This window comes from Cervus canadensis, chromosome 18 (genome assembly GCF_019320065.1).
Source record: "Cervus canadensis isolate Bull #8, Minnesota chromosome 18, ASM1932006v1, whole genome shotgun sequence".
NCBI lineage: Eukaryota > Metazoa > Chordata > Mammalia > Artiodactyla > Cervidae > Cervus > Cervus canadensis.
The window spans coordinates 41935735-41963018 of NC_057403.1; the positions used below are offsets into that span (position 1 = coordinate 41935735).

A 27284-nucleotide genomic window follows, 5' to 3' on the forward strand; every position below is an offset into this window, starting at 1 on the left:
GAAAAGATGGTTTCTTTAATAAATGTCTTTGGAATAACTGGTTCCTGCTGGCTTAGTGGTAAAGAATCTGCCTGCCAAGCAGGAGACCTGGGTTCAATCCCTGGGCCGGGAAGATCTTCTGGAGGAGGAAATGGCAACCCACTCTAGTATTCTTGCCTGGAAAATCCCATGGACCAAGGAGCCTGGTGGGCAGCCGTCTGTAGGGTCGCAGAGTCAGATAGGGCTTAGCGACTGAACAGCGGCAGCAGCATCTGTGAAAAGTGTAAAGTGGATCCTACCTCACAACTTACACAGAATAAATTCCAGATGAATCACTATTTTGTACACTCAATAAAACCCAGAAGAACTGGGAAAAAACATAGGGAAACTTTAAAATAACCTCAGAATGGGTAGGAATTTTCAAAATATGACTGAAACACCAGAATCCATAAAAGAAAACATTGATCAATTTCCTACAAAGAAAAAAAATTTTAATGCTGCATGACAGTGACAATAGCAACAACAAAAACATTAAAAAGCAATTTATTTTAAATTTTTTGGCTGTGCTGTGTGGCATGTGGGATTTTAATTTCCAACCAGGGATCAAACCTGAGCCCCCCTGCTTAAGAAGCACAGAGTCTTAACCACTGGACTGCCAGGAATGTCCCCTAAAAAGCAATTTAAACATGGAAAACTGTGTAATTTGTATTAGGCAAAGTTGGATTTAGTGAATATATAAAGAATCTCTATAAATCAATACAAAAAGAATCAAACAACTGAACAGATAAATGTTCTAAGACTATGAATAGGCAAGAAAAACGAGATCCTCTTTTTCATTGATTAGATTGGCAAATATGACACTTTGATAATATGTGGTTTTGGGGGGATTCTAGAGAAATCAGTGGTTTCATTGATGTATGATTTTTCTTCTCTGGATGGATTCATGAGAAACTAAAGTAATTGTCCCTAAGGGGAAAAATAGGGTGGCTGCGTGATGAATGTGAGAGAGACTGTTTTATTTCATTTTTTTGCCTCACCATGTGGCATGTGGGACCTTAGTCCCCCATCCAGGGATCAAACCTGCGACCCCTGCATTGGAAGCAAGGAGTCCTAACCACTGGACCACCAGGGCAGTCCTGAGAGAGAGTCTTTTAATACTTAGATTTTTTTCAGTGTATGCATGTATTACCTAATATTATAGATCTTGATGATATACATTTGCATGTGTGTACTACACTGCTGCTCAGTTGTGTCCGACTCTTTGTGACCCCATAGACTGTAACCCACCAGGCTTCTACGTACATGTGATTCTCCAGGCAAGAATACTGGAGTGGATTGCCATTCCCTTCTCCAGAGGATTCCCGACCCTGGGGTCAAACCCTGGTCTCTTGCATACATCTACATCAGTTCAGTCAGTCAGTTCAGTTGCTCAGTCGTGTCCGACTCTTTGCGACCCCATGAATCACAGCACACCAGGCCTTCCTGTCCATCACCAACACCTGGAGTTTACTCAAACTCATGCCCATCGAGTCGGTGATGCCATCCAGCCATCTCATCCTCTGTCATCCCCTTCTCCTCCTGCCCCCAATCCCTCCCAGCATCAGGGTCTTTTCCAATGAGTCAACTCTTCGCATGAGGTGGCCAAAGTACTGGAGTTTCAGCTTCAGCATCAGTCCTTCCAATGAACACCCAGGACTGATCTCCTTCAGGATGGACTGGCTGGATCTCCTTGCAGTCCAAGGGACTCTCAAGAGTCTTCTCCAACACCACAGTTCAAAAACATCAATTTTTCGGTGCTCAGCTTTCTTCACAGTCCAACTCTCACATCCATACATGACCACTGGAAAAACCATAGCCTTGACCAGACGGGCCTTTGTGGGCAAAATAATGTCTCTGTTTTTAAATATGCTGTCTAGATTGGTCATAACTTTCCTTCCAAGGAGTAAGTGTCTTTTAATTTCATGGCTGCAGTCACCATCTGCAGTGATTTTGGAGCCCCCCAAAATAAAATCTGACACTGTTTCCACTGTCTCCCCATCTATTTCCCATGAGGTGATGGGACCAGATGCCATGATCTTAGTTTTCTGAATGTTAAGCTTTAAGCCAACATTTTCACTCTCCTCTTTCACTTTCATCAAGAGGCTTTTTAGTTCCTCTTCACTTTCTGCCATAAGGGTGGTGTCATCTGCATATCTGAGGTTATTGATATTTCTCCCGGCAATCTTGATTCCAGCTTGTGCTTCTTCCAGCCCAGCATTTCTCATGATGTACTCTGCATATAAGTTAAATAAGCAGGGTGACAATATACAGCCTTGAGCACTCCTTTTCCTCTTTGGAACCAGTCTGTTGTTCCATGTCCATGCTGCTGCTGCTGCTGCTAAGTCGTGTCCGACTCTGTGCGACCCCATAGACAGCAGACCATCAGGCTCTGCCATCCCTGGGATTCTCCAGGCAAGAACACTAGAGTGGGTGGCCGTTTCCTTCTCCAATGCATGAAAGTGAAAAGTGAAAGTGAAGTCGCTCAGTTGTGTCCGATTCTTAGCATCCCCATGGACTGCAGCCTACCAGGCTCCTCCGTCCATGGGATTTTCCAGGCAAGAGTATTGGAGTGGGGTGCCATTGCCTTCTCCGAATTTTCCATGAATGGTTGCCAATATAGGGTTTAACTCAAGAATAAACATCTTGGAACCAATTACACTTTAACAAGTAGTGTTTTCTCTTCTCCCTCCTCCTCTGCCCTCCAAACCCTTCACAATCTCGAGTCAGGAGAACTAACATATAATACATGCATGAATGCTCAGTTGCTCAGTTGTGTCCAACTCTTTTCAACCCCATGGACTGTAGCCCACCAGGCTTCTCTGTCCATGGGATTTTCTAGGCAAGAATACTGGAGTAGGTTGCCATTTCCTACTCCAGGGGATCTTCCCAACCCAGGGATCGAACCCGTGTCTCTTGTGATTTCTGCATTGTCAGGCTGCTTCTTTACCACTAGTGCCACCTAGGAAGGAACTCAGTAAAAGGGAAATGAATGAATGAAGATGACTTCATCTGAAGATGGACTAAAATGAATCACTTCCTTCCTACTTCAAGAATAGGACCCGAACACTCATTTTCCCCAGTTTCAAACAGAGGAAAACTGGGTAGAATCAAATGACAGGCCCCCTGGGTCAAAGGATGGCAGGAGGAAGTGGTCAGGTCCAGCTGTACCACTGTGGACAAGTTACTTAAACTCTTTGAGTCTCTGTTTCCCGGTCAGTAAAATGGACATGATAATAACAACCTCCTAGGTGATCAGTAAATATAAATTGAACTGAACAGAGTTCTTATTAGCAACGGTTAAGAGAAACTCCTGGCCACAGTTGAGATAAATAATGGTGGGAGACAGGAAAAATGGCCAATGTGGTGGCCCTGGGGTGGGAGATGATAAAAAAGATAGTAGAAAGATTGGAAGAAGACAGGAAGCAGCTGATTTGATACATGGCTTAAAAATTTATGGCCCAGGGACCTTTTGACTCTTTGATGTATAGTTGACTCAAGAGGCTGCCCTGGTGGTCCAGATACTAAGTAGTGAAATCGGGACAAACTCTGAGTCCCAGTGTGGTTAAGAGGCTGCACTCCCAGTGTAGGGGTCACAGGTTTGATCCTTGGCCTGGGAACTAAGACCCTGCATACTGCCAAGTGTGGCCAAAAAAATAAAAAATAAAGTTGGCTCAAGACAGGGGTTATATGAGGCCTATAAATGTTTGTAACTTTGTCGTCTGTTAGATCCTTCTGCTTATTTCTATCTCTATATCTCTGTATTTCTTTTTTTTTTTTTAATTTTATTTACTTATTAATTTTCGGCTGTGCTGGGTCTTGGTTGCCGCATGGCCTTTTCTCTAGTTGCGGCCAGCGGGGGCTGCTCTTTAGTCGTGATTCGTGGACTTCTAGCGGTGGCTTCTCTTCTTGCGGAGCGCGGGCTCCAGGGTGCTCAGACTTCAGCAGTTTCGGCTCCTGGGCTCTCAAGCACAGGCTCGCTAGTTGTGGGCCTAGTAGCTCTGTGACATGTGGGATCGTCCCTGATCAGGGCTTGAACGTGGGTCTCCTGCATTAGCAGGCAGGTTCTTTACCACTGAGACACCAGGATCTTTGTATTTATGACAGAATGAGTATGTGTGGATGTGCAGCATGAATATCCATGTGTGTTCCGTAGAAAAACATCTGAACTGGACTCAGATTCTATCCCAATTCTGCTAAATAAATGTGTCTTTGGGTGGAAGGGGCAGTTTTTTTCATTTGTAAATGGAAACAATTTTCCTTCCTGATTTTATTCCTTGAGTGGTTTTTTTTTTCATTGAAGTATAGTTGATTTACAAAATTGTGTTAGTTTCAGGTGTATAGCAAAGTGATTCAGATATATGTGTATATACAAATATACTGGGCTTCCCTGGTAGCTCAGCTGGTAAAGAATCTGCCTGCAAAGCAGGAGACCCCAGTTCGATTCCTGGGTTGGGAAGATCCCCTGGAGAAGGGATAGGCTACCCACTCCAGTATTTTGGGGCTTCCCTGGTAGCTCAGATGGTAAAGAATCCACTTGCGATGCAAGAGACCTGGGTTTGATCACTGGGTTGGGAAGATCCCCTGGAGGAGGGCATGGCAACCCACTCCAGTATTCTTGCCTGGAGAATCCCCATGGACAGAGGAGCCTGGCAGGCTACAGTCCATGGGGTCACAAAGTGTCAGACACAACTGAGTGACTAAACACACAATATATACATATATTCCTTTTTCATTCTTTCCCATTATAGGTTATTACAACATACTGAATATAGCTCCCCATGCTATATGGTAAGTTCTTGTTATTTATTTTTTTAAGAATCAAATGAGGTGATGGAGGAAAAAATGGAAAGAGTTACACACATGAGTAATTGTTGGGGTTTTCATGCCTTTGGCTGAATTCAGGCTTTGGTTTCCATTCAAAATGCCAACTCCTTGGTCTTTTTGCTGTGATATTCAAATTCCTTCTGTGTTTCATCCATTGCGCCTCAGGGTAAATGAATTGATTTGGGCAAGGAGAGTGAGGATAAGAATAAATAATAGGAGAAATAAGAATAACAACAGCGACAGCAATATCTGCTTCCCAGGTGGCTCCGATGGTAAAGAATCCACCTGCCAATGCAGGAGACCCAGGAGACAGGAGTTCGATCTTGTGATATTTGTCAAGGAGTACATCAAGGCTGCATATTGTCACCCTGCTTATTTAACTTATATGCAGAGTACATCATGCAAAATACCGGACTGGATGAAGCACAAGCTGGAATCAAGATTGCCAGGAGAAATATCAATAACCTCAGATATGCAGATGATACCACCCTTATGGCAGAAAGTGAAGAGGAACTAGACAGCCTCTTGATGAAAGTTAAAGAGGAGAGTGAAAAAGCTGGCTTAAAACTCAACTTTCAAAAAACTAAGATCATGGCATCCAGTCCCATCACTTCATGGCAAAAAGATGGGGAAACAATGGAAACAGTGACAGACTTTATTTTCTTGGGCTCCAAAATCACAGCAGATGGTGACTGTAGCCATGAAATTAAAAGATGCTTGCTCCTTGGAAGAAAAGCTATGACAAACCTAGACAGCATATTAAAAATCAGACATTACTTTGCCAACAAAGGTCCATCTAGTCAAAGCTATGGTTTTTCCAGTAATCATGTATGGATGTGAGAGTTGGACCATAAAGAAGGCTGAGCATCGAAGAATTGATGCTTTTGAACTGTGGTGTTGGAGAAGACTCTTGAGAGTCCTTTGGACTGCAAGGAGATCAAACCAGTTAATCCTAATGGAAATCAGTCCTGAATATTCACTGGAAGGACTGATGCTGAAGCTGAAACTTTGGCCACCCAATGTTAAGGACTGACTCCTTGGAAAAGACCCTGATGCTGGGAAAGATTGAAGGCAGGAGGAGAAGGGAGCGACAGAGGATGAGATGGTTGGATGGCATCACTGAATCAATGGACATGAGTTTGAGCAAGCTTTGGAGAAGGTGAAGGACAGGGAAGCCTGGCGTGCTGCAGTCCATGGGATCACAAAGAGTCAGACATGACTGAGTGACTGAATAGCAACAACAACAATATCCTGTGTTGACTCTGTGCTGGTCTCAGTAGAGACTTGTCATGAGCTGTGAGAGGTACAAGAGAAAAAAAGAGAAATTGTGGGTCCTTCAGAACAAACATGGGCTTCCCTGGTGGCTCAGAGTCTAGAGAATCTGCCTACAATGCAGGAGACACAGGAGACACAAGTTTGATTCCTGGGTTGGGAAGATCCCCTGGAGAAGAGAACAGCTACCCACTCCAGTATTCTTGCCTGGGAAATCCCACGGACGGAGGAGCCTGGTGGGCTATAGTCCATGGGATCAAAAAGGGTTGGACATGACTGAGTGACTAACACTTTCATTTTCAGTGACCTCTGCTCAAAACCAGGAGAGTCAAAAGTGTTAACTGCTCAGTTGTGTTTGACACTTTGCAACCTCGTGGGCTGTAGCCCGCCAGGCTCCTCTGTCCATGGGATTCTCCAGGCACAAATACTGGAGTGGGTTTGCCATTCCCTTCTCCAGAGGATCTTCCCCTCCGAGGGATCGAACCTGGGTCTCCTGCATTGCAGGGGGATTCTTTATGTCTGAGCCGCCGGGGAACCCCAGGAAGCTTTCACATAAAACCCCATATTTCCAACTTGTTTGAAGAGGTGACAGGAGGGAATTTACTGGCAGTCTAGGGTTAGGACTGTGCTTTCACTGTGGAGAGCCCGTGTTTGATCCATGGTCGGGTAACTATGATCCTGCAAGCCTTGCAGCGTGGCAAAAAATAAAATAAAATAAAAAAAAGAAGAGGTGGAAGGGCCAGCCTTTCCCCACAATGCCACTGGCATGCACCCCTGGGGTGACTCTGAGCCATCCTCGCCCTTTTGGAAGGGGCCTGCCCTCTGCATTCTGGCTGGGTCCTCACTGCTGTTGGAGCCACAGCCCGAGATCAGCCAAGGATACAGAAGATTCAGACAATCCTCTTTCAATATCTGGGTGGGGGGCCCTCGGCAGCCCATGGTGTCCTAAGGTCACTCCTGGGAACCTCTGTCTCCCTCAGGCCCACTGCTTGTCACTCCCACGGATCTGTGGAATACTAACAGCTGCTGCTACTTGTGGGCCATCTCCCTCACCCTCCAGCATCAGCTCACACCACTGTCTCGATAGCTCTGGGCGAGGGTTATACTGTCCACTTACAGATGAAAAGACAGAGGGATCAACATACTCTGTGCCTCACCCAACACCACGCCCTTAGGAAGTGCCGAGGCTAGACCCGAGAACTACCCTTGACCATCGTCTATGCGTCAGTCCGCAGAGGTGACTGGGGCAGGAGACCCCCGACCTGGTCCAGGTTTGAAAGAAGGGAGATGGGAGGAGAACTAAGGGAGTCAGAGACAGGAAAGCCCCGAATGAGAGTCAATGAAGGATGGGAGGGGCTTTCCGATTGTTTGGTTCAATGCTCTTGTGTTCTCCACGGAGGAAATGGGGGAGGTGGCGGCTTCAATGACACCCAGAAGGTTTGGAATAGAGGACCGCGTCATCATAGTCAGAGTAGGGGCCTGAGTCTGGAACCTACTACCTCCACTCTGGACTTTGCCATTTAATAGCTCAGTTCGTAAAGAATCCACCTGCAATGCAGGAGACCCTGGTTCATTTCCTGAGTCAGGAAAATTCGCTGGAGAAGGGATAGGCTACCCACTGCAGTATTCTTGGGCTTCCTTTTTGGCTCAGCTGGTAAGGAATCCACCTGCAATGCGGGAGACCTGGGTTCAATCCTTGGGTTGGGAAGATCCCCTGGAGAAGGGAAAGGCTACCCACTTCAGTAATCTGGCCTGGAGAATGCCATGGACTGTATAGTCCACAGGGTTGCAAAGAGTCAGAGACAACTGAGTGACACACTCTGACACCCAAATTCACCCACATTCACACACACAGACACCCACACAATACTTTCACATGCACTCACAAAAACAGTGCACACATTTTCATACACACTTGCACAAACTTCATTGCATCCACACACACACACATACACACACATTTCCCTTTTCCTTTCCCTTTCACTTTCCCTCTGCAGCGTCTTTAACTTGCTTGGCTGGAAGGAGGAGAATGTCCATCTGTCTGTCCATCCATCCATGCCTGGGTCTTTGTTCTTTGGCCCCCCTCCTCCAGAGCCTGTGGGTGATCTTCCCACACACGTTCCCTCTTTGGACTTTGAGAAGTAAAAACCCAGCCGCCACTGCTGTGCACCCATACTTAAGCCTGGAGGAATGTTAAAATTCAGCTGGAGAGGTGCCTAGTGAGACAGAAGCCTAGATTAAAAAAAAAAAAAGAAAAGAATTTCAGGCAAGAGGAAAAAATAAAGAAGCAAGACTTAAAATGTCCTGTGAAATGGAGAGCATTGGGCCCCCGGCACAAACGTCCGCGGGAGATGACTCCTTTAGAAAGCGGTGAGTTTTGTGTGAGCACAGATGCATTTTGTTTTCCTAGGAGGAATCGATGATTAAATTATCAGAAACCAAGCTCAAAACCAGGCTGCCTGCATCTTCCCCCAGCCGTCCCCAGTGTCTCCTGCTTATGAGGTGCCAGCTTTATCTCGGAAGCTTTAGTTTAAATGCCCAACATATCTTATTAATGAAAGTAATAAGCTGTTGTTTATATATGTCATAATGGGGAATATGACTATTTAATATAAATCTGACATTTAAATTCCGCTTAGTTCTGAGATGTGGACGATATCAAGGCATAACTCTTTACCCTGGAGTAAAAACTCCCTGGGTCTGCATTTTCCAGCATTGAAGTTTTCAAAGTAATCAGGTTCCTTTTTTTTTTTTTCTTTCCAGAGGAACCAAATTGTGAAGACATCTGTTCTGTTATTAATTTCACATAAATCTTAAGCTCCTCAAGGCCAGAAATGAGGCTTCATTCACGTTGAATTAATGAAACATGATTGTAAGTCCCTTGCATGGAAATTCTGTCACACAATTCTGAGCTGCTTAGTGCCCTGAGTAATCTCAGAAACTGCCAGGGGACAGCCACGTCAAATCCGCCCTCCCCTCCCGCCGCCACCCGAAAACAATATCTGAAAATATCACAACACTAACTATATCCTGGAAGATTAATAGCAGATGAAAATTTCTGGGAAATGAATCAGCCTTTCTCGGTAAAGGATACAAATATCCTGGGCGAAAGCAGATTGCACTGTGTAACAGCTCTTTGGATACAGTTTAATAACTGTGCCCGGGGAGACCCTCCTCCGTATGCCTGAAAGGAGTGGGGGGTGTCTGGGGATGCCTTGCAGTGAGGTCTTTGGGGAGCATGTTAGAGACATGGTTCAAATCTAGGTGGCATAGGTTTGAGATGGGAAACCTGGGCTGGCCGGAGCATGATATATGTGTGGGTATGAGACTGCATGCGTTTATGTGTGTGTGTATATGAGTGTGTATGAGTGGATGAACATGTGTGTGTGTGTGTGGATGCATGAAGTTTGTGCAAGTGTGTATGAAAATGTGTGCACTGTTTTTGTGAGTGTGCGTGAAAGTATTGTGTGGGTGTCTGTGTGTATGAATGTGGGTGAATTTGGGTGTCAGAGTGTGTATGATTTTGTGTATGCATGGGTCCATGCGTTTGGTGTAAGGGTGAGGATATGCATATACAGAACATGTCTGTATGAGTTGGCATTTGTGTTGTATGTGTGAGCGTAAATGGTGCACGTGGGTGCCTGGAGAGAGCATGTACGTGTATAGGTGTGTGAGTTTGTACAAGTGTGTACATAGGAAATCTCTCCGGATGAACATGAATCCATTGGCAGGACAGCCATCTCAGTAGCTCTGCACCATCTTGCACCCGCCTGAGTTCTTCTTGAAAGGAACTTGCTTCAGGGTTTTGCGTGTGTGGGGCATGATTTTTTGTGAAATAACTGAGATTTGCCAGCAGAAAGATTGTCTGGAGGGAGACAGGGAAGGGGGAGCCTGAGATTTCTTAATCAAACTTCTTCCAAGAGTTATTTTTGGTCTTCCGCTGAGCTGGGACCCAAAAAAAGAATCTGCATATGATATTTACATCTCAAATCTTCAGAGCCTCATTAGCTTTGATATTTATTTATTTATTTATTTGCAAAAAAGGAATTTAAATCAAACAGAGAGGCTCCAAAGCAAAAACCTTTGAATGCAGGGCAAAATTAATTAAAACAGGCAGCCGATGGGTAGAGTGGAATACAATAGAACTTGGAGAAAAGACAATGAAAACTAATTAGACTCGGATGGGAAAAAAAATCCTTCCTTGTTTTAGTGGTCATCTATTGGTAATGAACTGATATTGGAAGTAAAGATTAGAATTTGAAATCCTGTTTTTCTAGAAGTTTCCCTCTTCATTTTCCTAAGGCTCTGATTGTCCAAACTAAGCCAATCAAATGACTGGAAGTCATGTTTATTATGTTTTGGAGCCAACAGTCTAGTTAGTCTGTATCAGCAACCGACCCCCTAATAGCAAGTAGGTGGAATAAAGAGACAACCAAACGCAAGGGATGTTGAATTCCCAAGAGTTAGCGTTAACCCAAGTAGTGGAACCAATTTGTGTATATGAGCAGATACAGTCCCAGCTACATTTTTGCCTCTGGATAGTTTGAGGCTTTATTTCACCATCCAGGCTTTGTAGATCTGTGAAAAACATTTCAATCCACCCAGTGGAAAAACCCTTGACCAACAATATAAGAAAGACTTTTAGCTTTGTTTAGCATAAGACTGAATCAAGGGGTCCCGCTTTCTTGTAGGGAGTTCTTTTGAACGAAATGATCAGTTAGATCAGTTAGTCTTTATGCATTTTGTCCTTCTGTATTATGCAACAGCACAAGCATACAACTGTCACAGGGGGACAATTCCATGCATAGCCAGCCTGTCACAAAGTTTTAAAGTTGGCCACATGTGTCTTTGGCAAGTCCTAGGTCCCCTTTCAACTTCGTTTAGAATCTCCTTTCTACCACCCCGCTGCCTCCTCAAATCCAGTGCTTACGTCTCTCTGGATGACCCTGGGTCATTTCCCGTTGAAGAGAGTGGGCTTTGAGGAACACCATGATAAGCAGTAGTTCAATTTTAAAAAAATGGTGAAAATGCTAATGGGGAAATTTTAGGCTTTGTGGCAGTTGGATGAAAGGAATATTTTTGAACAAAAAAGAAATCTTTCCAATGATTCCTCAAAACAGTTCTCCTCCAATGCATAGAGATGGCCTTGTTCAGATAAGTCAGTATATAAAACCAGATCTCAGTTTTCCTCTGTGTAAAGTGGAAGGAATTGAATTGGAACTTAAAGAGTGATCTTTAAGATTTCTTAAAGCCAGTATAATTAGTGACTCTAGCACACACACACATATGTTTTCCAATACTTTGGTCACCTGATGTGAAGAACTGACTCATTAGAAAAGACCCTGATGCTAGGAAAGATTGAAGGCAGGAGGAGAAGGGGACAACAGAGGATGAGATGGTTGGTTGGCATCACTGACTCAATGGACATGAGTTTGAGCAAGCTCTGGGAGTTGGTGATGGACAGGGAAGCCTGTTGTGCTGCAGTCCATGGGGTTGCAAAGAGTTAGACATGACTGAGTGACTGAACTGAACTGTCTGACACTACAATATGGGCCAATCAGAAAGAACTCCAAGCGAAGCCCTTGTCTGTGCCAGCTACTCATTGCAAGATGAGAAAAGGTGAGGGTCTGGGGGAGGCACAGGAAGCCAGGATGGCTGGCAAGATGGAGAGGGGCATGTGTTAGTCCCTCAGTCGTGTCCAACTCTTTGAGACCCCATGGACCATAGCCCACCAGGCTCCTCTGTCCATGGAATTCTCTAGACAAGAATAATGGAGTGGGAAGCCATTCCCAGGAAAGAACTGCCTGCAATGCAGGAGACCCAGGTTCGATCTCTAGGTTGGGAAGATCCCCTGGAGAAGGGAATGGCTACTCACTCCAGTATTCTTGCCTGGAGAATCCCCATGGACAGAGGAGCCTGGAAGACTGCAGTGCACGGGGTCACAAAGAGCTGGACATGCCTGAACGACTAAGCACACACATACCACCAGGGAAGCCCTATTTATCACCTGGCTTGGGGAGGGTTTCATTTTTAAATGACCAGGACAAGCTGGACCACACACCATATCTGGATCTGGTTGAACATCATCCATGATATTCAATCTCCAAATTCTGCTGAGGACAACAATGAAGCTCTGGGAGGTCAAGTAACCTTCTCAAGGACAACACACTAGGCAGTGACAGGCCTGAACTGGAAGCCAGTTTAAGTCTTTAAGACTCCAAAGTTCCACATCCTTAACCACCATGCTGACTGCAGAGATGTCTGTAAGCTGAATTCAATTAAGTTCCAGGCTGGCCCAGAGTTTCTTTCCCAAGATCTCAAGGAGACATTGCAGGATCCAGTTTGAGTTAAGGTAGAGCTGCCAGATTTAGCAAATAAAAAATACAGGATGCTCAGTTAAATTTGAATTTCAGATAAACAACCATAATATTTTTGCATATTTTAGCATATTGCATAGCACAGAGTTATAATAAAAGATTATTCATCACTGATCTGAAATTCAAATTTAACTGGACATCCTGTATTTTATCTGGCAAATCTAAGTGGTGGGTAAGGGAATAGACAGAGGGATGCCAAGACATTTCAATTCAGAAAGATTTTCTTTTCTCCCTTCGTGGGGGCTGCTAGGTCTCGGGGCTGCTAGGTCTCAGGGCAGTAGGAATCCTTCTAACCTCACCCCTTGTACCTTCTTGATTCTGAAGTCAAAACGCTAAGCCAGAGGGTCATCTAAGCTATAACTCTGCCTCTTCTGGTCCTCTCTCCACACAAAAATGCAGAACCCACGGCACAGTGGCTTGGCTTTGAAGCCCAGGAACATGGTCCACCAGGCATGTCCTCCTCTCTGAAGCACGTGGAAACTATTCCCTTCCAGAAAGTCTTCATGGTTAGTCTGCTGTGAGTCTTGGTGTTTCAGCTGCAGTTATAATTTCTGTAGCACCCACCACCCCCGCCCCCCCGCCCCAACTCAGATGGTATTTATTAGAATACATTGCTTTTGAAAAGAAAACTGCATCTTAATTAAAGGTTGGCTATCCAAAGCCTGTTTGCAGATGAGAAAAATTAAACAACTACCATGAACAGGGCCGTGAGTCTCCTGTTGGTTAAAACCTCATCCACACACTGAGGCTCTCCCATGTTTCGGGCCATCCCCTCATCTTCATCAGATGCTGTGTGTATGACAAATAGAAATGAACCACAAGGCTAAAGAGAGCAGCTTTCAGAGCAAAAATGGGCTTGTCTTCTATTTTAATCATTCCCCTTCATGGGCTGCAGCCCAAACACAGTGCCTGGGGTGCGGGTAGGGGTGGGGTTATTGAAGGTTGTTTGTGCTGGGTCTTCCTTGCTCTGTGGGCTTTCTCTAGTTGCAGCGAGCAGGGGCTACACTCTAGTTGTGGTGCACGGGCTTCTCGTGGTGTCATCTCAGGCTCCAAGGGTGTGTGGGTTTCAGTTGTTGTAGCACGTGGGCTTAGTAGTTGTAACTCAGGAGCTCAGTTACTCTGCAGCATGTGGAATCTTCCCAGACCAGGGATCGAACCTGTGTCTCCCGCGTCGGCAGGCAGATTCTTTATCACTGAGACACCTGGGAAGCCCAGGGAAGGTTGTTTGATGTCCAGAAATCGGCCCCACTGTGCCCCAGTGAACTGGAAACTGACCCACTGGTGTGCATGGTAGTTTCTGAGAGTAGGTGGAGGCTGGAAGAATCTGGCGTTTGTCTCACTTCTGAACCAAGATGGATTTAAGCTGTTGGAGAATAACAACATCCCTTCTCTGGGGGGCTTCTTGACTTGAGTTCCGCGGGGCAGAAGCTGCCTGAAGGATTCCTGGGGGAGAATTCAGGGAGTCTGTGAACTTAGATGGGAAAAATGTATATACCCATGCCCTCCTCTAGGGGAGCTTCCTGACCCAGGGATCGAACTCAGGTCTCCTGCATTGCAGGCAGATTCTTTACCATCTGAGCCCCCAGGAAAGCCCGTATACACACACACACTCTCTCACGCACACACAGACATATATTTTTTTCTAACTTCCAATTGAAAGTTAGCATTTCCTCCAATTCTGAATGTAGGTAACAAACCATGCCTGATTTGGCACTGCATGTGGCTTTTGTCATCAACAGAAATCACAGATATTTAATATCATATTATAGTTGCTCCAGGATATCTTAAAATGTACTCATTACTATCTTGAAATTAAAATAACTGTTAGATCCACTTCTATATCTTGTTATTTAAAGGTTAATAGAAGCACATGAATTCTTATATCTTTAAACTTATTTGAATAGCTGTCCTTTAATATGATTTTTTCTTTGTAATCGTATTTTAAAATTTTATGCCTTTAAACACATTATCTGTAGGAAACCTTGAAGACTTCGCGTTAAGTGAAATAAGCCAGTCACAAAAGGACAAACACTGTATGATTCTACCTATCTAAGATACCCAGAGGAGTTGACTTCATAGAGACAGAAAGTAGGATGCTGGTTGCCAGGTGCTGGCAGGAGGGGGAATGGGTTTGATGGGTACAGAGTTTCAGTTTGGGCAGATGAAAGAAAGGTCTGGAGATGGCTAGTGGAGATGGTAGCACAATAGTGTGAATGTACTTAATGCGACTGAACTGCACACTTAACCCTGGATAGAGAGACTAACTCTGAAACATACATTAGCATATGTAAAACAGCCAGCCAGTGGGAATTTGTTGTGTGATGCAGGGAGCTCAAAGCCCGAGCTCTGTGACAACTTAGAGGTGTGAGATGAGGTGGGAAGGACAAAAGGGAGGGCATGAATGGATACCTATGGCTGATTCATATTGATGTGTGGCAGAAACCAATACCATATTGTAAAGCAATTATCCTTCAATTAAAAATGAATAAATTAAAAAACTGGATAGAATGGTAAATTTTATGTGGTGTAATTTATCACAATCTTTAAAAAGCTATGGAAACAATACAGATATTTTCAAATCACATACCAAAAAAAAGAGACACTGTTCTGTAAAGGGGTTCATGGTACTCACTAGGCTAAGACACCCTGATTTGAAGGGAGCTGCCCTTTCTCATACCTGTGTATCTTCCCCAGTCTGCTTTACTTGGAGGAATCTTCCTCCCTCTTTAGGGCTCAACTCAAAGGCCACTGGCCTTGTGGCTGCTCTACTGTCCCCAGGGCTCATCTGGGGATAAATTCTTCCTGTCTCTCTAAACATCCTTCTAGCATCCCAGGTGGACCCTGCTGCCTACCAAGAGCCTGAGGCTTTGCTCTCTGCTTAAGTTAGGGTTTTTTGGCAAGTGTCAGAAAAGTGTTCAAGCCATGTTAGTACCAAACTGAGACTTCCTCCTTGGTGCAATGAGGAAACTTGCTTTCTGTGTTAATATCACTTAATGCTTTGTCCATGTACATCTTGAGGTAGCTCCCCACATTTTGTGAGACATTTACATCATCTTAGTGAATCTACAGATCCTAGGAGGTTTGAACTATCAGGAATAGCATTTTACAGATGAGGAACCAAGACTCAGAAAGGTGAACTGGCTTAACCCCAGAGGATTTTTTGTTTGTTTGTTTGCATTGATCATCTTTCTGCAGTGGTGTTCCCTAGGAGACGCCCAGGGCTTCATTAGATGAAGTTCACTTCTCATCAGAGAATCTGACTTTGAAACAGACAGAGAAAAATGATGGACGAAACAAGGAAGGGCTGCCAGATCTTCAGAGTGGGGAGGATCCCCTTCCCTGTTTTAGATGAGGACATATGGGGCAGGCATGTGGAAAAGCTGAGCCCATGCTGCCTGAGCCCTAGAGTCCTGGCACCAGCTCAGGTGCTGGTCCAGCTTCCATCCTCACCCATGTTCTATGAACTATGGTTACTTCTTCAATTTGAGTCCTGGTGATGGAGGGAATGGGAGAGAGGGTCTGGATCTGGACCATATCCTGATTCTCAGAATCCATGACACCTCTTGGGTTGATGCCTAAACTGCAGTCACAATCACAGTGTGAACCTGTTGATGCAGATTTTCTCAATGATTCCAAACTTGCATCACTCATGGCGCCCTTTATGGTGGTGGTGGTTTAGTTGTTAAGTAGTGTCTGATTCTTGTGACCCCATGGACTACAGCCCACCGGGCTCCTCTGTCCATGGGATTTTTCAGGCAAGAATACTGGAGTGAGTTGTCATTTCCTTCTCCAGGGGATCTTTCTAACCCACAGATAGAACCCACGTCTCATGAATTGCAGACTGTCTACTGCATTGCAGGTGGATTCTTTACCACTGAACCTCCGGGGAAGCCCAGCTCCCTTTAAAACTTTGGCCATATTTGAATGTCATTGAATCTTATCTACCTAGTGCTTTTCCCCTCTCTTTAATGGGCCTGTTTTTATTAAAACTTAAATCCATTTACTTACAAAGCGAAATTTATACCACCAGTGTAAATAGAAAACCAATAACCATATAAATTACTCTGATCAAAAAAAATTTCTTAAATTCTACTCCAGTATTGCTGCCCAGAATAGACTCTGCACCTGAAGTCTTCTCTCTTTGTTAAAGCACAAAGAAAACACATGTCAGGTGTTAAAGGCACGGTCGCATCAAATGGAGACTTTCTTGATATTATTAGGAGGGTTGAAAGGGAGTTTACAAGAACATTACGTACTAATTGTGCAAATCAGTGATACTTACTGTCTTATTTGAGCATCACCTAAAATCATTTTGGGTATCATCTGTGGGCTCTGTACATCTCCAAACACTCAGTTCTTCCTCGAGGCAACCCTAAGCTACTAGTTAGTTCTAGCAGTAGTTAGTCAGCTAGTATGGATTAGTTCTACTAGTAGATAACACTAGTATGAGTTAGTACTACTAGTACTTAGTACTAGAACTAATTAGTACTACCCCATTTGATGGAGACTGGCTGATTGGTTGACCTGAGGAGGTACAACCAGAAGGGGCACCTTTGCTCTCTTTGATTCTTCAGTTGGGGCTCCTCTGCCCCTGGCTGCCTGACCACAGCAGTGTTTTGTTCTGAGGTTACATCCCCCCAGGGAAAAAGCGTTTTGCAGCGTCCTGTGGCTCCTCTGGAGCTGCTGAGGCCAGGCGTCCATGAGGGCACAACCTTCACTGTATGGGGCCCCGGGGAGAGACAGAGTGCTGGCTGGCAGGCCTCTATACTCAGGCCAGCAATGTGCATGGGCCTCCTCAGCCTTAGTGCATGAAGATGACATTGATGCTGGGAAGGAGGAAAGGACGGGAGGGGAGGGAATGAAAGCAAGGGATAGAGAGGAGGAGAGGCGCCTCAGGGTCTTCATCTGGAAAATCGGGCTGAGAAAACCTGCTTCAAGTCTGCTCTCTATGGCTTGTGAGTCTGTTCCGCAGATAAGTTCCTTTGCGTCATATTTTAGACGCCATGTATAAGTGATATCATGTGGTGTTTGTCTTTTTCTGTCTGACTTACTTCACTTAGTAGGATCATTTCTAGGTCCATTCATGTTGCTGCAAATGGCATTATTTCATTCTTTTTTTACGACTGAGTAGTATTCCTTTGTATATATGTACCACATCTTCTTTATCTATAATGGAAAAGAGTATGGAAAAGAATATATATGGATAACTGAATCACTTTGCTGTACAACACAAATGAACCCAGAATTGTAAATCAACGATACTTCAATAAAATAAATTAAAAAAACCCTAGTTCATAGGATGGGTGATTGTGGGGAGGATTTGAGCATATAGTAGGTGCTTCACTCTCCCTCTTCCCTCCCTCCCATGCCCCTCCTCTTCTCTCCTCTCTGCTCTCCCATCTCTCATGAGTGTGTGTGTGTATGTGTGTGTGTACTTAGTTGCTCAGTCACGTCCAACTCTTTGCAACTCCATGGACTGCAGCCTGCCAGGCTCCTCTGTCCATGCGATTCTCCAGACAAGAATACTGGAGTGTGTGCTCGCTTCGGCAGCACATGTACTAAAATTGGAACGATACAGAGAAGATTAGCATGGCCTCTGCGCAAGGATGACACGCAAATTCGTGAAGCGTTCCATATTTAAAAAAAAAAAAAAAAAAGAATACTGGAGTGGGTTGCCATGCCCTCCTCCAGGGGATCTTCCCAACCCAGGGATCTAACCCAGGTCTCCTGCATTGCAGGTGGATTCTTTACCAGCTGAGCTACAGGGAAGCCCCCATCTCTCCTGGGTACACACAAACAGATATTGTTTTAAGTGAAAATAGTTTGGAGCCGAGGTCTGCACTGACATGAGAATAAATGTGACGTGTGGGACCAGAAGGACACTGGCAGATAGAGCCCCTTGGGTTTCAGGGCACCTTATCAGAAGGTGGAATAAGGGGTCCCTGAAGAGGTACCCTTCACAGTGGGCCAGGAAGTCCCTCACGGCCAACAGCCTGTAATGTCACAATTGGAACCTCATGCTTTTGAATTTGGCTCCAGCCTTTCTTCTGTGAGTTCCCTAGAGAAATGCAAGAGCTGACACATAAAGCAGAAATGGATATGTCCGGTGCCTTCTTCCAAAAGAAACCCCTGGGAAAGAGGGGCTATTAGTGGAAGGAAAGGGCAAAGGGCAGAATCCACCCCAAGGGGGCGTCTCTTCCTCACTCTGCACTGCGGGGTCCTGGGGCTTCGCACAAGCCGAGGAGACGTGGGGCTGTGGAAGCCCACGGATTGCCCGAGGGCGGAGGGAACCGTTTTCAGGGTGCAGGGTGCGTGCTTGCCTGTCAGTTTCCTCTATTCCGATTTCTTATCTCCTGCGGGCGGAAAGGCGAGGCTGATGCGAAGGAGCGATTACCCCCAGACCAGGCCTGCTTCTCATCGCCGGCAAACCACTTCCCCGGGCTCGCCTGAGCTCCGCACATCTGGCAGCTTGGTGGGCTTTTTCTCAGGACCGGGGGAAACACAAACACAGCCGCGCGGGTGTGCGCGCTGTGTAAATGCAGCCGAGGTGTGCCAAGAAGGGGTGGCGGGGGGCCGGGGGCGCCTGGGATCCGATGCTCTCAGTTGCTCTGTGCGCTTTAGTAAGCCTGTCTCCTCCCCCGGGCCTCGGTTTCCCGAACTGGGAACTTGCGGAGGGGAGAGGAGGCGAGCCTATGTCTCAGAACTCTTGTGCTTAAAATTAAAACAAAAAATGATATGGACGCGGCTCTCAAATAAAAATACAGATACACAGGAAGGAGCAGAGAAATACCGGTGACTTTCATTGCTGGTACTGTAACCCCATAGCTCTAGGGCCAAATAAATACCTAGACAATAAGAAAAATCCAATTTCACCATAGAATCTCAATTATCAGCCAAAGAGAGGGCGTCATGCCGACTTAAGGGCCGTATTACCGATCTATCTATCCATCTTCCTGACCCAGGGATTAAACCCTGGGTCTCCTGCCCTGCAGGCAGATTCTTTACCCTTTGAACCACAAGGGAAGCCCCGACCTATCTATTATCTATTTATCTATTTATTTTGGCCTCATGGAATGTGAGGTCTTAGTTCCTGGACTAGGGATTCAACCTGCATTGCAAGCTCAGAGCCTTAACCCCAGACTGCCAGGGAAGTCCCAAGGGCTGTATATCTTTCTTTTTTTCTTTTTTTGCTTAGAAATAATGAGCTTAACCTGAACCCAGACATCAAAGTTCAGGCACAGGAGGTCTTCTTTCTTTTGCACTATATGGTATTTTTAAAAAATGGAGCAAACTTTTTTTCTTTTTGGAGCAAACATTTTAATAATAAGATTTCCTATGAAAATCCCAATAGCTGACCTCTCTAGAAAAGTCAACAGATCTGGGACCATCAGCTGCCTGTCAAGGCCATAGTCTGCGCATCTTGATCCCTGCTAGGTGATACTATCTTCTCTTGTCACCTGCCTGGCCACGATGTTGGGAGTTAGTGACTTTGTTTTCCAAGTAGAGTGTCTGAATCCTCGAGGGAGAAAGGGAGACACTCCTGTTGGAAGTGTTCTCTTCTTCCCTGGTGACTGATAAGGGCACAGCCCAGAGTGTGCTCTGATCTAACCTGTTGGGCTTACCTGCCTCAGCCCAGGACAGGCCTGGTGCAATCACCTCCCCTTCGTCGGCTGTGAACAAGGCCTGGGGACACATGGCTGTCCAAGCCCTTAGGGGGCCTGGGGGCCCCGCCCCTCAGAAGCAAGTATCCGCCTGCCTGAGCAGGGCTGGGGTCCATGTGCGTCCCAGAAACGTCCCAACCTCCCATTTGATCTGGGTTTCCTGCTCAACCTTGCAGCACCTACTGCCAACTCTTTCATGGCTTTCATGTCTTCTGCCCCGGGCCTTTTTCCAACGTGTGAAATGCTTTCTCTTTTTTTCTGCGGGTGGGTCTTCATGCTTGCTGAAAGGTTTTGGAGGATTGAGGCTTTAGCAAAAAAAAAAGTGCCTTTCTGGGTTGAGGGTTTTGCAAAAATGAATTTTCCCTCCTTGCCTTTCAAAAGATCCCTCCTGCCTCTCCTGTCTTAACGCTCCAGCTCTGTCCCTGGCTTGCCGTGCCCCAGTGAGGGCTGGAGGGGGATGGTGGGGGTTGGTAGAGAAGGCGTCCAGAGGAGGGACTCCTTGGCCATGCCTGTGAGTCTACTGCTAAACACTGCAGGAGAGTCACTAAAAAGAAGAGCCCGCATCAGAGTTCCCAGGTAGGAAAGCACCAGGCACGTTCTGTGGAATGTTTGGTGGGCAGGGATGGAAGGCACCTTGGGCATCTGTTTGGGGGATTTTGGACTGAGGGATGGTGAGAGAGGAGAGGAAGCAAGGTTCTGAGTGCCAAGGGCTGTGGATGCCATGTTATACTTTATCCTGAGGCCACTGGAACCAATGAAGGTTTAAAGCCGCAGAGCAATGCAGTCAGATCTGAGTTTTGGAAATGTCAATGGACTGACTGGAAGAGAGACAAGAAAAGCAGAAAGAAAACAGCAAGTGCCCACACAGGAGACAGTGGTTGAACTAGATGGTGGTGGTGGCCTGATGGCGGGCGGTAGGTGAGGACACGCACTTGATTGGAGGGACAGGTCTCTGGATCACGCATGGAGGAGAAGGAAGAGGGATGAAATGGAGGTTATCCCAACACGTCTCACCTGAGTTCCTGGACATCATGACTCCAGTAAGGGGAGCAGCTCAATGGAAAACCCAGTGAGTCTGGTTCAACACTTAAATAAGTAATTTGTATATAAAACAAAAGGTGCAGTTTTGGATTTGTGGTACCAATCTGCACATTCTCCTAATTGTTTATGGGTGTGCATGTGTGATTTTTGAACTCATGAAACATTCATGCTGTGTTGGCTTACACAGCACCTTGGTATCAAGGAAAAGTCCTTTCCTTTCTGTCCTTGCTGCCAGGAGCATCACTTCAGCCTTCTAAGCCTGGCTGAAAATGTCATCTCTTCCAGGCAGAACTCCTCCCAGGTTCTGATTTCATAGCCACCCTCATCCCGTGGACCTAGAGTTCACTGTCCCTGTCTCTCTCTCAGTGATAAGCATATTGATTTAATCTTTAAATCTGCCATCTGGCACAGTGTTAAATATATAGAAATTGTCACTAAAAGTTGAAGAAGGAATCCGTGATATTTTTACATCCTTCTTACAGCTTTAGATTCAAGGCAGAAAGAAATGCAGCCGCTGGTCCCAGACCAGACAGAGATCTTAGACCAGATCCCTAGGGACTTTCCTTCAGCATTGACCTTTCCCTCCTGACTTCACATTCATGTCTTACACCCAAACACATATCTGCCCCATGCAGTTATTTAGAAGTTAAAGCCCATGTGGAAATCAGGAATTTTCACACTAGGTTTGAATTTTTTGTTTCTTTGGATAAGTCAGAAGAACTGGAGACATTGAACATGAACCTTTTCTGATTTTCCACACTGCCAACCATTCCCCAAATTTCCCCGAACGCTAGGGAGGGAAGACAGTTGATATGTAGTATAGTGCATGTATTGTTGTTGTTGTTGTTTTCTTGCATAGGGGAAAATTATTATACAAGCATGGCTTTAACAGACGTGGATGTAAAATGAAACTGGAGTGGGCCTTGTGTTTGGAGAGGATGATTGAAGACATATTTTTTGGTGGAAGTAACGGCTGTTCCTATGTGCTATATTTAATGTGCAAATGATCCCGTTTCCCACACTTTCACCATAACTCCTATGCCCAAGGACCCAGGCATCAAGGTCCCTCCCACAGAGGCAGCTGGACACAGTGGTTAGGAGTACAGCTTTCTGGGTGACCTTGGGCAACTTCCTTAGAGTCTCTCTGCCTCTGTTTTCTCATCTGCAAAATGGGGTGATGATAATAAATCATACCTCCTGGAGGTGGTTGTGAGGATTGAATGAGGCAAAAAGTGTAAAGAGCTTAGAAGAGGGGACTTTCCTGGTGGCCCAGTGGTTGGGACTTTGCCTTCTAATGCAGGGGTTGTGGGTTCGATCCCTGGTTGGGGAGCTAAGATCCCACATGCCTCCCAACCAAAAAAAAATAAAACAGAAGCAATATTGTATCATATTCAATAAAGGCTTTAAAAAAATTGTCCACATCAAAAAAAAATCTTTAAAAAAAAGCACAGAAGAGCCCCTGATCCCTAGCAACTCCACAGAGGAAAGAAGAGATTTTTGTCACTATGGTGCATGGCAATATATTGGCATTCACTTACTAGTTAATTGATTTGGTAAACATCTATTGGTAGATGATCTTGAAAAATGCCGGACTATAAATTTTAAAGGTTTCTTGGTCTAGGTCTATAATGCAGTGGTTCTCAATCATGATGTACATGGACTCATCTGGAGAACTCTGGAATAGTGCTGATTCTGGGGGTCCCCACCCAAGACTGAACAGCAGATGCCCAGGAGCAGAATCCATGGCCCCCAAAGTGATGACGAACCATGTCAAGTTGTGGTCTAGATGGGGCACTGTCCTCAGGTCAGGGCCAGGTTGACCCAGACAGTGGGTACTTCCTTAAATTTTGCACCCTGGTGCCTCATTTGCTTCAACTGATCCCTGCCCTGGCTCAGACCTCTAGAATAGAAGCTCCTTGAGGGCAAGGCTTTTGTTTATTTTTTGGCCTATTTTTTCCCTTGTACTATCCCCAGTAACTGGAAGAGCAGTGAATACATAGTACGCCCTTAGTAAAAATTACAAAAGAACAGATGAATGAATGATTCAGCAGCCTAAAGTTGAGGCTATGGCTGCCCCTTTGCTGGAGACAGCCGCGTTTGTTCTCTACAAGCCAGAGGGGTGCAGCTCGGATGGTCAGTGTTCTAGAGGGAAACTTGGAGGTCAGTTGGGACAGTTTTTCCCAAGTCAGAGGCATTCGGTTTCATCATCAAGGTGTTTACCTTTCCTGCATCCCTCTTGAACTCTTATTTCTTTATGTCAGTTCATGTTTACTCATCTATATTTTTCTGGCAAAGAAACCATAAAAAATTAGTTCTATGAAGGAAAAATTACTTATATTTGCCATAAATAGGTAACTGAAAACATAATGAAAAAAGAAAGAGATCACGTTATTAACTTTAGCTGGAAACTATTGCCTATGGAGGCATGGGAACCTGAATCCTCCTCTTATTATGATAGCGGGAGGTCTAAGAACATAAAAGAGGTGTTAAAGACATACTAGTTTTGGACTGGAGATTTCGATTGGAGGGAATCAGAAAGCTTGAAAGAGAGCTCAAAAGTGATACATTTTCCCCTCTGTGCATTGGCGTGATTTAATGCCATATTCGTATTTATCCCCTGATCCCATCCATATGGTACCCAAGCATCATTGTATCCATCCCACTGGGGAAATCCTCAGCTAGTCCAGCCTTCTCATTTTACAAGACTTAAGCTCAAAGAGGAGAAGGGTTCACCCAATGTCTCATTCATTTTTCCATCCATGTGTCCATTTGACTTCTATCTGCAGATCACCTCTAATATACCTGGCACTGTGACCCAGGCAGACCAAGTCTCAGTCACCATGGAGCTACCATCCCAGGGGGAGAGGAGACTGTATCCCTGGTCCCCTGATTCCTTGTCTAGTGCTCCTCTCCTGCCCCTTCCCATCTACCTGAAGGTGTTTTCATAATTTCCATCCATACCGTGCTTTCACAGGTGACTTGGGCCCTTAGTGTTGCCTTAAACATCTTTTCATTTTAATAAAGCAGCTAGGGCTTTCCTCGTGGCCCAGTGATTAGGAATTCGCCTTTCGAGGCAGACGACACAAGATCCATCCCTCATCTGGGAAGATCCCACGTGCCCCAGACCAACTAAGCCCATGTGCCACAGCTACTGAGGCTGTGCTCTGGAGCCCAGGAGCCGCAACTACTGAAGCCTGCTCACCCTTGAGCCCATGTTCTGCAAAAAGAGAAGCCACGGCAATGAGAAGCCTGCACACTGCAACTAGGGAGTAACCCTCACTCATCGCGACTGGAGAAAACCTGTGTGCAGCAAAGACCCAGCACAGCCAGGAAAATTAAAAAAAAAAAAAATATATATATATATATTTTCCCTCCGTCTAAGGCTCTTCATCCCTGCAACACACACTTGGAGAATGCTGCTAATTTCGGCGTCTGGCTTCCAGACCCAGACGTCAAAACAACTACCTTTCATCTCAGGTTTGTAACACAGAAAACCTTCAATATTAGGAACAGATAGCCTCGAAGGTGGGTTCATATCTCTCAGCAAGATTGCTGTAACTTAACTCTCCCGCGCCCGATCAAGGCTTTCTCTCTGCCTCGTAGGTATTTTAATACAAATGTTCCTTTCATTTGACTGATTGAAGGTCTCCAACCTGCAATAAATGAAACATCTGATCCCCTTGAATCCAAATCACTTTTTCTTTGATTTTCTTTTACTTCTATTTCTTCGTCCTTTGTTCTACAGCTCGAGTCAAATTTCCCTTTAGAAATTGAAAGAATGTGTGTGGGGTTTTCCTGCCTTTTAAAAAAAAAAAAAACCCAGGCTCTAGTGAAACTGCTGGCTCATGGACTAGAATATTAAGATCAAATTCAATGGTTGCCTGTCTCCAACAATGTGAATTGCGGGTCATTATCCCCTCTACACCCCCCTCCCGCCCCAGTTTGGGGCAACAGTCATCTGCATTAGCCTCTGTGTGTAAGTCACCAAAGCTGACTTCCTCGAGTAACCCTTGGGCTTGGGAGAAAATATGACTGAAGATTTTTTTTTTTGCCTCCTCGAAGAGTTTAGTTATCCATGCACAAAGGCTTATGTATTGGCATTTGGCTATGGAGGTGAGCATGTAATTGCATTTATAGTGACTTTTCCCATCCATAGTAATGGGCTCCCAGTTTCAGGCAAAGCAGGGTCGTACTTAGGTTATATTAGCAGCTGGAGACCTTCACCTTCCAACTTTGCTGGCAATGTGGACAACACTGACAAGTACAAGTTCAAGCAGCTGCTGAATCCAGGTTACTCTGGATCATTTTCAAGGAACATTTAGGCTCAGTCTGACCCTGCTTTCACAAATGGCCCACGTGGCCATTTTAGGACGAATGTACGTGGGTATTATCTGAAAGGGTTCAGGCTTTAAAATCAGACAGCCCTAGGCTGGATGTCTGGCTACATCACAATGTAACGTGTGGGCCTCAGACAAGTCAACTAACTTCTCTGAGCCTTTAGTTCCACCATCTATAAAATAATGGCAATAAATATTATGATTGTAATATTACAATTAAAAAAAAAAGTTGTGTTGTAAATTCAACTAAGAAAAGAGATCTTCATTCTCCTCTCTCTGGAAGGAAAAGGTCACTGCGATTTCTTGTTTGGATGTATTTTTTCCATGTTTCCTAAATAATTTTGGTGGTCAATGTGGTGAATTAAGGCAGGAAGTTGTTTCAATGAGATAAGACCTTTAATCTTCAGTTGGTACCTTGGAATGACCCAGAGTTACTAGTGTTGCGGAATAAACCCAAGGTGATTTAGATTGAAGTTAGCTACCCATCTCATTGTAATAAAAAGTTTGAGAGAGTGAGAAAGAAAGAGAGGTTGACTGGTGCTTCCCTAAATGCCAACATGACTGGCACATGTTCCAATTTGCACCACAGATACCTGAGTTGGAGATGTGAATATGAAGGGGTATTTATAGACCTGGTGTCCTGGCTGGTGCAGTTGACTACGTGAGCTATGGCAGCATCCTGGCCCCAGGCTTTCAGTAACCCCAGCTCAGGTGAATGGAGGAGGATTTGGTGTCCCCATCAGGAAGGCTCTAGGTCAGGCTGACTCCCCTCTTGATACATTTCCAGGAGCTCAGCCCAGGGCTGTGTTGGCAGTGTGTGTGTAAGCTCTTTCACGCATCCTGTTGCTAGTTTTAAAGGGTCTCATCATCCTTAAAGCTCTCTCAACCACCCTCATCTCTCTCTTCCTTCTTCGCCTCCTTTCTTTGTTTTTCATCTCTGGCTGTGTTTCAAGCATGATTGGAAACCTGCTGGTGTGAGTGTGCATGGAGGAGATGAAGGCGTCTCCTATCCTTCTGCTTGGTGCTTGCAGGAAGGCAAACATCAAAAGGCCCTGCGCCTGCTCCCCACGTGGCCCCGATCTTCCTGTATAATGTGGAGAGGAAATTGGGGCGTTCGTGCTTCCGTTGCTCAGATCGTATCAATTTAGTTTTCCCCTTCACTTCATTTGTAGTTGGAGTGGTCCTTGCAAGCAGGGCTGCTGCGGGTGAGGTGGAAGGTCAGGATGGAGAGAGGAAATGGGCTGGATGCTGGGGCTGGTAAAGACTCCTGGAGATTTTGGAAATGAGGGTGGAGTGGAGGGAAAGTTGAGGGTAAACCTCTGGCTCAGGGATGGGAAGGGGCTGTGGTGTTAATCCCAAGTGTCCCCAGTCTCCCCGGAACTTGGATAGTTTGTGTTCTGAATCCATAAGAGAAGAAGCTGGGACCAGATGAATGCTAACCATGACTCTTCAGCCATGACTTTGTAATTCTGCACCTGGTTCTGTCTCTTAAAATGCGGCCTTGGCTACCTCACTTAATCTCCAGGCCTCTTTTTTTTTTTTTACTTGTAATTTTTTTTTTAATTTATTTTTAATTGGCGGGTAATTGCTTTACAATGTTGTATTGGTTTCTGCCATACTACAATGTGAATCAGCCATAAGTATACATATGTCCCCCTCTCTTGGAAGAAAAGCTCCTTAGAAGAAAAACTCTGACCAACCTAGATAGCATATTAAAAAGCAGAGACATTACTTTTCCAACAAAGGTCTATCTA

General features: G+C 45.2%; 1 long non-coding RNA gene and 1 other non-coding gene across 3 annotated transcripts in view; both read left to right on the plus strand.

Annotated features, from left to right (window-relative positions):
• The window catches only part of LOC122420374, a 90577-nt gene that overhangs the window by 13577 nt on the left and 49716 nt on the right, over window positions 1-27284 (plus strand). The window contains exons 2-3 of one of the 2 annotated variants that reach the window (XR_006263277.1): window positions 4767-4806; window positions 8878-11491. The exons of the other annotated variant lie outside the window; for it this stretch is intronic. This is a non-coding gene — a long non-coding RNA (uncharacterized LOC122420374). Of the gene's footprint in view, window positions 1-4766; window positions 4807-8877; window positions 11492-27284 lie in introns of those variants that run through there. 2 annotated transcript variants of the gene reach the window in all.
• Window positions 18026-18132, plus strand: LOC122421771. Its single transcript, XR_006263588.1, has one exon. It is a non-coding gene; the product is annotated as a U6 spliceosomal RNA (small nuclear RNA).